Here is a 12,346-nt window from a genome sequence, read left to right as displayed (position 1 = left end):
ATGACTTTAGGTCATTTGCATTTAAAGTAATTAGTCAAGGTATATACTTATCAGTAATTTGTTAATTTTTTTATTTTTTTGACTTTTCTGTTGCTTTTTTTTTCTTCTCTTTTTATCCTCCCTTGTGGTTTGATGGCTTTCTCTATTTCTATGCTTAGATTTCTCTCTCTCTCTATTTAGTGTGTGTGCATCTATGTAGGTTTTTGATTTGTGGTTACCATTAGGTTCATACATAACATCTTATGTGTATAACAAGGTATAATAAAGTGATGGTTGCTTAAACTTTAATACATTCTAAAAGCATTGCAGTTTTACTCCTTCCTCCATGTTTTATGTATATGATGTGATATTATACATATTTTTATTTTGTATAACACTTTACTATTTTTTGTAGATGTAATTGATTTTACTACTTTTGTTTTAACTTCCATACTGGCTTTATCAGTGATTCATTTACTGCCTTTACTATATGTTTACTTTTACTTGTGATTTTTTTCTTTCATAATTTACTTACTTCTAGTTATGACCTTTTCTTTCTACTTAAAAATTTTCCTTGTATAAGATCTGTACTCTGAAAACCATAAAACACCAATGAGAGATATTGAAGATGACACAAAGAAATGGAAATATACTCTGTGCTCAAAGAAATCTTTTTTTCACCTCTCACTTCCACTGTCTTTCTAGTTCGCTAACTGGAAGCCAACTGACAGTGGAGAAATATAGTTTGCAAGTGCCTGTTTTAGTGTTACAAGCACAAAAGAGGAAGATGCATTTGGAGTTTGCAGATAATAGGTAAATAAGGGGTAGACATTCATCTTACACATGTTTAAATTTTTTTATTTATTTTTTTAAAGATTTATTTATTTATTTGAGAGAGAGAGTGTGAGATGGGGGAGGGGCACAGAGAGAGGGAGAGAGAGTCTTAAGCAGACTCCACCCTGAGCATAGAGCCCAATGTGGGGCTTGATCTCAGGACCCTGAGATCATCACCTGAGCTGAAACCAAGCATCAGATGTTTGACTGCACCCATCTTACACATTTTAATACACAGTGAATTTAGGGATAATTCAATATTAATTAGTCTTAAATTTTTATTATGTTTTCTTTGACTAATGAATTATTCAAAAGTGTGATTTTTACTTTGCCACTACACTTATGGCTGATCTTTCTTGTATTAATTTATTATTTTGTTGATTTTTAAGGAAATATATCTTAAATAAAATATATATTTACATATTGTTAACTTTTTAAAATTCTCATATATGATCATTTTCTAAACATGTTTTGAAATTTTGGGCTTTTTTGGTTTTTTTAAATATTTTATTTGTTTATTTGAGAGAGAGAGAGAGAAAGAGCACAAGCTGGTGGGAGGGGCAGAGGGAGAGGGAGAAGCAGAATCCCGGCTTATCAGGGAGCCCAATGGAATGCTGGATCCCAGGGCCCTGAGATCATGATCTGATCTGAAGGCAGACACTTAACTGACATAGCCACCCAGGTGCATCCCTCCTTTTCATGTTTTGAAAAGTTTTGAAAAGATAAGTTTCTGTTCATTACATACAGAATGCTACGTCTACTATTCTGTGTCCAAACTTTTTTATTTTTATATTTATGTCTTTGTGAGCTATTTCTTTAGGAGGATTAAATTAAAATTTTTTCTAGTGTTATCATGGGTTTGTTTATTTCACTTTTTGAAAATGTCAATTTTTTATTTGCCCAAACTGCATTGTATTTTCTATTTAACCTTTCTTTTAAGAATTCTTTTAATTTCCATTATGATATTGGAATGTCTGAGAAATGTATTTATTTATTGAATATGTGTGTTTTTTATTGTAGTGGAAATTTTCCCATCTTCAAATACTGCATAGACAGCAAGACTTCCAGCTGTTTTTCCAGATTATTGTGTGTTGTTTTCTAGCTTATATGAAGAAATATTTTAAAGTCTTTATTGTAATGGTGGGGAGCTGAGTTCTAGCTCCCTCTTTTTATGTATGCTTACAACCTCTGTTCCACAGGAAGACAAAGTTCAAGCTTCTAGGCCCTCTAATCTAAAATTTCTGTATGTCTTGGAGGCTTTAACTTCCTTAACCCACTCTATGGGTTTTATCTCTCTCTTTGTGGTCCCTGGTTATTTCCTTTCATTTTAAGCTTGTCTAATTAATTGGAAAAAAACTTGCTGTTGTTTTTAATTAAGTATATATGAAACATATAAAATCAGTCTTTTATCTTTTCAGAAGTTAGTTACCAGTTATATTTGTTTAATAGCATTCAAAATTTTACACAGGATATTATACACTTCAGACTTTACAAGAACTTCATTTTAGACTACAGGTCAGACTTATAATTCAGTTAAGAGTGCAGTCTGGTGGAGAAAATTCTGTTCATCCCAAGACTTCTGGGAATATCTAAAAAGAAAAAAAGCACACTTCTGAACTTCAGTTAGCATTGGACTCTCTCAGAAGTCACCATCCTTCTTACTATCAAGCTTTTTTTTTTTTTAAAGATTTTATTTATTTATTCGACAGAGATAGAGACAGCCAGTGAGAGAGGGAACACAAGCAGGGGAGAGGAAGAAGCAAGCTCATAGCGGAGGAGCCTGATGTGGGGCTCGATCCCATGATGCCGGGATCACGCCCTGAGCCGAAGGCAGACGCTTAACCGCTGTGCCACCCAGGCACCCCTACTATCAAGCTTTTAATAGCCATATCCATTTGCAAGAGTGGAGATATGTATGAACTAAACTTGTACATTAAATATATAAACATATATTTTAAAAATTAACTTGGAATTATCATTTGTCATAAGATAATCATAAGGTCAGTGAATTCTTCCATTTTGTTAAATTGAACTGTGTTCTGTGGAAAAAGGAAGGATTTAATTCACTTAGGTATAAAAATTATAGTTGTTAAATTTGATAGAGAAAAAATTTTGTAGAATTTTATTCCAGTCTGGCTTTCACCTCAATTATTTTACAAAAACCACTTTGGTGAAGGTCAACAGAGACCTCCACATTGCTAAATTGATAGTCACTTTTCAGTTGGACCCAGTTACTTCTCTATTCTCATCTCTGACTACTCCTCCTTAAGCTCATATGACTTTAGACACACTGACTTTCTTGAGATTCTTTGTAGTCAAATGCTCTACTCCTGAGCTATATACCCCCAGGCTCTTGAGATTCTTTGAACATGTCAGTCGTGTTCTTCCACCTCAGTGCTTGGTTCTGCCTGCAACTTTATTTGGCCATGGTCAGCTCCCTTACTTCCTTAGAGTCTTTCTTCTTCTAGCATCATTTCACCTGATCACCCCATTTAATAATTCAGTCTGCCTGTTTTGTACACCTAAAACCCCTTTATCCCACTGTACTTTCTCTTTTTCCCATAGAGATAGTGTATTCTGTCATGCTATACAATTATTTCTTATCTATCTTCTTTAGAATGTAAACATTATAGAGATGATTGTTGATTCTTTGGTTCACTGAAGTATACAAACTACCTAGACCAGAGCCTGATACAGAACATATGCTTAATTTTTATTTATTGAATAAATAAATGGAAGGTATATCAATTAATTTTTCATACATGTGAATTTAAAGCAAATCTTCTATGAGACATACTTTGAGATTCAGAAGAACTTGTGGTAAGTCATTTGAATTTATATGATAGTCTTTTATAGTAAAACAAATTTAAACATGAATTTAAGGAATAACCAATTGCATACACAAATGAAAGACTGTTAGACTTATCCATTATATACATTATGGAAAGTGGTCTCTCTCATACATATGCAAAAACAAAGCTGTCTTCAGCCAGAGTACTAGAAGTTTTAAAGCAATTATCTTGGTTGGTATATTCTATTATATAAAGAGTAATTAATACATACAAATTTATTTAAAACAGTATGTTCTTCAACCTCTAAAGTACACTCACTTCTTGTAATTAACTGCTAGAAATTTTGATAAAATTGACATGATTAAAACCAAATTGCCTTCTCATTTATAAAAACGTAAATGTCAGTAGTATAATGAAATCTTGTGGAATAATTGTGCCTCCTCTATACCAGATAAGTTCCCAATTCTTTGCTAAGTTTGATTCTGAGAAAGTTCACTTCAGTAACCTAGTTATTTTCTAAATGCAAAGTGAAAGGCAGGCTTGGAATAATTTGTTCGTTATATCTTGCTTCAAAATTGTCAGCAAAGAGATATAATTAATTGCCTTATCATATTTGCCTATGATTTTACATCTGATTAGCCTTGGCAAAAAAAGGACCGGTTTTATATACATGGAGTTAGAACTATCTGGAAACTGCTTGTCAGGAGCCTTTCAGCTCAGTTACAATATTTCATGTTATTAAATAGCTTTTCTTTTACTGCCAGTTCATGGTAAGCCTAATAGAAACATTTTAATTACAGTTTGAACTCCAGTCACTTACCCTTTAAGACCTATCTCCAGATCACCTTCTCCACATTATTAACGCTTAGTAAAATCAATCTGTAGTTTCTCAATATGCTTAAATAGCTTCTAAAAGTGTGTGGAAAAGACACATACCATTAATAGTCTACATAATGACAGGTTCACTAGTTTGCAAATTGCTGGATAAAAGATACATGCAATGTTGCTGTATCAGCTATTTATACAAGAGATTGTTTTTTTACATTTTTAGTCTGCCATTTTAGGTCCCTCTCCCACTGCTCTCTGAAAGATAGAAGAAAAAATTTAACCTGAAATTTAATATGTGAGATCCAAATAACATAAAAAAGATTTTCTCACCTAAAAAGAATATAGAAAAAATACTTGATTTTGTGATGAAATACTCCTTCACAGAAGTACTGTTGATCTGAAGCAATTGATCTTTAAACTTGCCTAAGTGTAGTGTAAGTAATTCAAGCTTATATCCCAAATGTAAATAATGTACCATGTATATAATAAATGTACTTATGATATATTAAAATTAGGAAAACATCAGCTTAAAGGGATTAGTTGAAGTGTGTTGATGGATGTCTGTATTCAGATAGAATCCTGATAACATAAACACTGTAGCCTGGAAGGAAATTATTTTTAGTTCATTTATAGTATATATATATATGGACCTGCAAACTATATGTAAAAAACACCCAATGCCTATTTCCCTGTGTCAGCAGGAAGAACAACTGTTAATTAAATATATCATGTAGGTATGTAATTGAAAAAAAAACTCAACATTTTGAAACAGCCACAATTTATAATGGAAATCAAATGATCACTTTTTTTCAAAAATCCATTTCACTTTCTTTGTTTTGAAAATAGAGTGTATTTAAAGTTTATATATGATTAGCATTGTTTTCCGAGCTAAATTAGTTGAATTTCATAGTATAATGGCTACATCAATAATTCTATTATTCTGTATAATAGCATTTTTTCTGATATGAGCATGATGGTATTGAATCATGAAGAAACAATTATCTCAATTAATATTTGGATTCATAAAACAACCAATATTGCACATATATTATTGTATGTTACTATCAGAATTGTGTATTGTGTTCTCACTGGTTGATTTCATCAAACCTGATGGCTGCAAATACTTAACTTCAAATATCATCTTGATCATAAGCTCCACACTAGTATATGTAAATTCCTACTAGCCATGCCACAATCAAATCAAGCTAAACTTGGTCCCTTCATTTTAATAGCAGCTCCAAAACAAGACAGTGCTGAAGGAAATTCCCAGGTGGGAGCTGCTTACCAGTCCAAATTGAAGTAGGAGAATAGAGGACTCCAAGAGGGAAATCTTGGTGATCTCAATTGAGAGTTGATTATCGTGTAAAAATAATTGTTGCAAAAAATGGAAAATGAAAGAAAGAGAATTAGAAACTACAGGAAAAAAAATTCTTCAACGAAGACTTGACTGAAATATGAAGTAGAGTAACATGATTATTAATAACATGACTTTTATGAAGTCATGAACTGATGACTCACTTTACACGTGAGTCAGATATACACTGAACCCAGTGAAAAGGAAGTCTATCTTAGCACATCAATAAGCACTATGTAATCATGATAATGTATATTTTTTATGTTCAATTCTTATAGACAAAGCAGAAAAAAACTTCATGGTAAATACTATTATTCTTCTAAGTAGAACCTAGAGAAATTTAGGGCATGACAAGTATACAATGCTAATATCTGCATATTGTAAAGAGACATTCAAATGCTTTCAGAATTTGGTGGTTCAAAAATAGAGGTTTAAAAGTATTATTTATAATTACAAATGAAACCAATAGTGAAACAAATGTAAACAAAACAAAAGTACATGGATGTGTGCACATGCATAATAACACATGTGCACATATACACATATGCATACTTATAAGACATTATAAAATAGAGACTGTAAGTTCACTAAATGCATCAAGGAATCAGTTGTTATTTTTTTTAAGTTGATAAAGCAAGGAAACATGGTTTTAACATAGATGAAAAAGTTTCAAAACCCCTAGTCCAATCTTCTTATCTTGGCTTGCACAACCCTTGGGCCTATTTCTCAATGGCTTTTTCCTCTGTATCTTTCTCTATACTCCCATGGCTCCACAATCCTGACCCTCTCAACTTCATTCCTTTTCCAGAATATGTCTGCTTTCTTTTACTCAGGTCTCTCACACACTTTCCTACTCTCTCTTTTTTTTTTTTTTTTTTGGTTTTAGTTAGCTGACTACTTATACCTCGTGTTTTCTGGGAAAACTTCTTGATGAGCTCAGGCCTCTGTTGTGGGTATTTCCATTGGGATTATAGTTTTTCCTACTGTTTTGGCACATCTTGCAGTGTAAGGTGACTCCATTTTTCATGTTTTAACCCTCCACAATAGACCCTATGAGGACAGAGATCTTTGTTATCAGTTAACATAGCAGAGTCCAAGACATGAAACAGATGCTCAGAAATTACATGTTAATTTGCAGTCTTAATTACATGAAGTGAACTAACAGAAAATGTGTGTAGTGTGATCAGAGACCAGGTATCAAATATACTAAATACTTTTATAGGAAAAAAATCATTAACTAAAATCATTTTTATGTGAAAAATATTTATGAACAAAGTAAAAAATATTGCATATTGTATTTAGCATAATTCTTTATAAAAAAGTATTTATCTCAAAATCAGTGTCTAACTCAAAATGAATGTTTAGGTATTTATTGGAGGATAAATTAATGAGATCACAATATAGTATCATGTTTGAAAGCTCAGTTTCTAAAAGAAAACATTCTTAGTTTCTTGAGATTAGTTGTGCAAAAAGTTATCAATCCCTGAAAGTTTCAATTTTCTTGTCTGTAAAACGAGATAATATTGTATCTGTTTTTGGATTGTCCTAAGGATTAATGAAAATAATGCAACTATGCCTGACAGGCAGTATGAATAGTTATTATTATTAGGTTTTAGATTGTCAAAGAAAGATTAAAACTATAGTTATTGATCATGTAAAGTGGAAAGGCATTGACCACTGTTCAATATCTTCCCACAGGGTACATTTATCTTTCAGATAAATTTGGCTAAAGAAGTAGAGCTTTTGACTGATAGTTTCTTTGGTCCCAGGCTATGTTTATAACAGGTGATGTTTGTCTGTGTACCACTTTGAAACACTTTTTTTTTTAGATTTTTGTTTATTTATTTGAGAGAAAGTGAGAAAGAATGAGTGGGGGAGAGGGAGAGTGAGAAGCAGACTCCCTGCTGAGAAGGGAGCCCAATGTGGGGCTGGATCCCAGAATCCCAGGACCAGGACCTGAGTGAAGGCAGATGCTTAACTGATTTAAGCTACCCAGCACCCCTGAGACTTACTTTCTTCCTATTCTTTCTTTCATTCTTCTTATTCTTTCTTTTTTCTTCCTTTTCTCTCTTTCTTTCTTTTTCTTTCTTTCTTTCTTTCTTTCTTTCTTTCTTTCTTTCTTTCTTTCTTTCTTTCTTTCTTCCTTCCTTCCTTCCTTCCTTCCTTCCTTCCTTCCTTCCTTCCTTCTTTCATTGTAGGACTCTTTCCCTCAGTAAGTACTCAATTCTCATTTCTTCCCTTAAAGTCATCAGTAGGATAGGTTGACCCTTAAGTTTGTTTCCTTGGAAAGTCTCATGATGTTAATTTCTTCATTGATATATGTAGATATTTCAGTTTGTGCCTCTAGAAGCAAAAAGCTGCTAAACATATTGACAGAGGTTGGGAATATTTAATATAGGTTCTCAAATATTAATTGCTAATAGCATTTCATAAAGCATTTTAATATTTTATCTCAAATGGACAAGGAATTAATGTGGGAATTTCAGTCTACTATAGTTGGCAAAATTAGTTTTGAAATGAGTGATTATTTGTTGTTGCTTTGAGATCCTAGAGGACTATACTGTACGTGTAGATATAACTGCTTGTATTCACTTTTTTTCTTATTTATTTCCCTACCTTTATTGAGCTATAATTGCCATATAAATAACACTGTGTAAGTTTAAAGTGTTAAAATATCAATATGTGTACATGCATTTGTATTTGATACACATATATTGTAAAATGATTACCACAATAGACTTAGCTAAAACTTTCATTATGTCACAAAATTACCATTTCATTTTTGAGGTGAGAACATTTAAGATCTACTCTCTGAGCAACATTCCAGCATATAATACAATATTATTAACTATAATTACCATGCTGCACACTATCTCCAGAACTTATTCATTTTATAACTGGAAGCTGGAAGTTTGAACTTTTGATCAGTATCTCCCCATTTTCCTGACACCCTACTTCCTGGTAACCACCATTCTGCTCATTGTTTTTATGAGTTGGTTTTTCAAGATTCCACATCTAAATGAGATCATACAGTATTTGTCTTTCTCTGTGTGTGTTATTTCACTTAGCATAATGACTTCAATAATCCGTGTTATCATAAGTAACAGGATTTCCTTTTCTCGTGACTGAATTATATTCCATTGTATATATGTTTTTCTCTTTATCCATTCATCTGTCAATGGTCACTTAGATTGTTTCCATGTCTTAGCTATTGTAAATAATGCTCTAATAAGCAGGAAGTACAGGCATGGCTTCAAGATCCTGTTTTCATTTTCCTTGTATATATACCCAGAAGTAGGATTGCTAGATCATATGGTGGTACTATTTTAATTAATTGAGGAACCTCCATGATGTTTTCCACAGTTGCTGTACCAATTTACATTCTCACCAGCAGGGCACAATGGTTTCTGTTTATCCACATTCTTGACAACACTTATTTCTTGTCTTTTGACAATAGCTATTCAAACAGGTATGAGAAGAAATCTCATTCTAGATTTGATTTGCATTTCCCTGATGATTAGTGATGTCAAGTGCCTTTGCAAGTATTCATGGACCATTTGTATGTCTTCTTTGGAAAAAATGTCTGTTTAGTTCCTCTGCCCATTTTTCAACTGGATTTTTTTTTTAATTTTTTCTTTTTCTTTTTTTACTATTGAATTGTATGAGTTCTTTATATATTTTGCCTGTTAACCTCTAGCAGAAAAATGATTTGCACATATTTTCTCTCTTTCTGTAGGTTGCTTTTTCATTTTGTTGATTATTTCTTTTGCTATCCACAAGATTTTTAGTTTGATGTTCCTCCAATTGTTAATTTTTGCCTTTCTTTCTTGTGCTTGTGCTATTATATCCAAAAACTCACTGCAAAGACTAAAATCAAGGAGATTTGACCTATGTTTTGTTCTGGGGTTTTTCAGTTTCAGGTCTCAGTTTAATTCTCTAATCCACTTAAAGTTAATTTTTGTAAGTAATGCTAGGTAAAGGTCAAATTTCATTCCTCTGTATGTGGTTATCTGTTTTTTTCCAACACCATTTATTGAAAAGAATATCTTTTCCCCATCTAATATTTTCAGCACTCTTGTCAAATATTATTTGATCCTATAAGTGAGGGTCTGTTTTGGGGCTCTTGAGTCTTTTCCATTGATCTATGTGTCTATATTTATGTCAATACCATACTATTTTGATACTATAGCTATCTTTGCAGAATAGTTGAAATACGGAAATGGATGTCTCTAGCTTTGTTTTTCTTTCTCAGAATTGCCTTGGCTATTCAGACTCTTTTCCAGTACCACACAAATTTTAGGATTGTTATTTATGTTTCTGTAAAAAAATGCCATTGGAATATCGATATAGACATTTTAGCAGTATTAATTCTGATCCATGAACACAGAATACCTTTTTTTTTTTCAAGATTTTATTTATTTATTTGACAGAGAGAGACAGCCAGTGAGAGAGGGAACACAAGCAGGGGGAGTGGGAGAGGAAGAAGCAGGCTCCCAGCAGAGGAGCCTGATGTGGGGCTCCATCCCAGAACGCTGGGATCATGCCCTGAGCTGAAGGCAGACGCTTAAGGACTGAGCCACCCAGGTGCTCCACAGAATACTTTTCTTAATGTTTATGTCTTCTTCAATTCTTTTACCAAAGTTTTGTAGTTTCCAGTACACAGACCTTTCCTGTCCTTAATTAAATTTATTTCTCAATTTTTTATTAGTTTTGGTGTTACTGAGAATAAAAGAGTTTTCTTTATTTCTTTTTAAGATACTTCATTTTTAACATGTAGAAATGTGACTGTTTTCTCTATGTTGACTTTCTATTCTACAAGTTCACTTAATTTGTTTATTACTTCTAATAGTTTTTTGGTGGTGTCTTTAGGATTTTTTGAATATAAGAACAAATAATCTTCAAAAGATAACTTTAGTTTTTTGAATTTGGATGCCTTTTTTTCCCTCATTATTCTGGCTGTGATTTCTAATATCATGTTAATAGAAGTGGTGAGAGTAAGCACCCTACACTCCTTTCTGATCTTAGAGGAAAAGCTTTGCACTTTTCATTATTATGGTGACTGAGTTTGTTGTATGTGATATTTATTTTGTTGGGGTATGTTCTTCCTACACCCAATTGTTGAGCTTTGTTTCATGAAGAGATATTAAATTTTATCAAATGACTTGCCTGCACCTTTTGAGAGAATTAGATGATTTTCATCTTTCATTTTATTAATGTGGTGTATCACATTTATTAATTAGCACATATTAAGCAATCCTTACATTCCAGGGTTAAATTCTGCTTGATTGTGGTGTATGATCTTTTTAATGTGCTGTGAAATTTGGTTTGTTAATATTTGTTGAGAATTTTTGCGTCTATATTCATCAGGAATATTGATTTATAGTTTTCTTTTTTCTTTTTTTTTTTTTTTCTTATCTGACTTTGGTATCAGGGTAATAATGGCTTCATAATAGGAGTCTGGTAGTGTTCCATGCTCTTTAATTTGTTAGAAGCTTTTGAGAAGGATTGCTGTTATTTCTTCTCTCAATATTTGGTAAAATTCACTAGTGAAAACATCTGGTCCTGGACTTTACTTTTTTGGAAGATTTTTATTAGTGATTCAGTCTCCTAACTCATCATTGATCTGTTCATATTTTCTATTTCTTCATGATTCAATCTTGATAGATTATATGTTTTTGGACCTTTACTCATATCTTTTAGTTTATCCATTTTATGGATGTATAATTGTTCATAATAGTATCTTATAATGCTTTGTGTTTTGCAGTATCAGCTGTAATGACTCCTCTTTCATTTATAATATTTATTTGAGTCTTCTTTCTTTTTCTTAGTCTAGTGAAAGGTTTGTTAATGCTGTTTATTTCAAAGAACTACCTCTCAGGTTGGTTAATCTTTTCTATTTTTTTCTGGTCTCTATTTCATTTATTTCTACTCTAGTTTTTGTTATTTTCTTCCTTCTGCTAGCTGTGGGCTTTCCTTTGTTTTATTTTTTTCTAGTTCTTGGAGGTATAAAGTTATGTTGTTTATTTGAAATCTTTCTTTTTTTCTTAATATAGGCATTTATCACTATAAAATACCCTCTAAAGATTGTGTTTACAATATCTCATAGGTTTTTGTATGCTGTGTTTTCAATTTTTGTTTTAAGGTATTTCCTTAATTCCTCTTTTGATTTCTTCTTTGATCCATTGGTGTTTAGATGTATGTTGCTTAATTTCCACATATTTGTGAATTTTCCAGTTTTTGTTCTCTTACTGATTTTTAGTTTTATACCACTGTGATCAGAAAAGGTACTTGCTATAATTTCAATCATCTTAAATTTGCTAAGACTGTTTTGTGACTTATTATATGATCTATTCTGAGGAATGTTCTGTGTGCATTTGAGAAAAATGTGTAATCTGCTACTGTTCAAAGTAGTCTTCTGTGTATGTTTGTTAAGTCTATTTGGTCTTAAGTTTGGTTAAAGTTCAATGTTTCCTTATTGATTTCTGTCTGAATGATCTATCCATTGTTGAAAGTATTTAAATTTTCTACTACTATTGTATCATTTCTATTTCTTCCTTCC

Source organism: Ursus americanus, chromosome 31 (assembly GCF_024610735.1).
Source record: "Ursus americanus isolate L20-20 chromosome 31, mUrsAme1.1.p, whole genome shotgun sequence".
In the NCBI taxonomy this organism is placed as follows: domain Eukaryota; kingdom Metazoa; phylum Chordata; class Mammalia; order Carnivora; family Ursidae; genus Ursus; species Ursus americanus.
Note: the sequence above shows the minus strand (reverse complement) of the source record.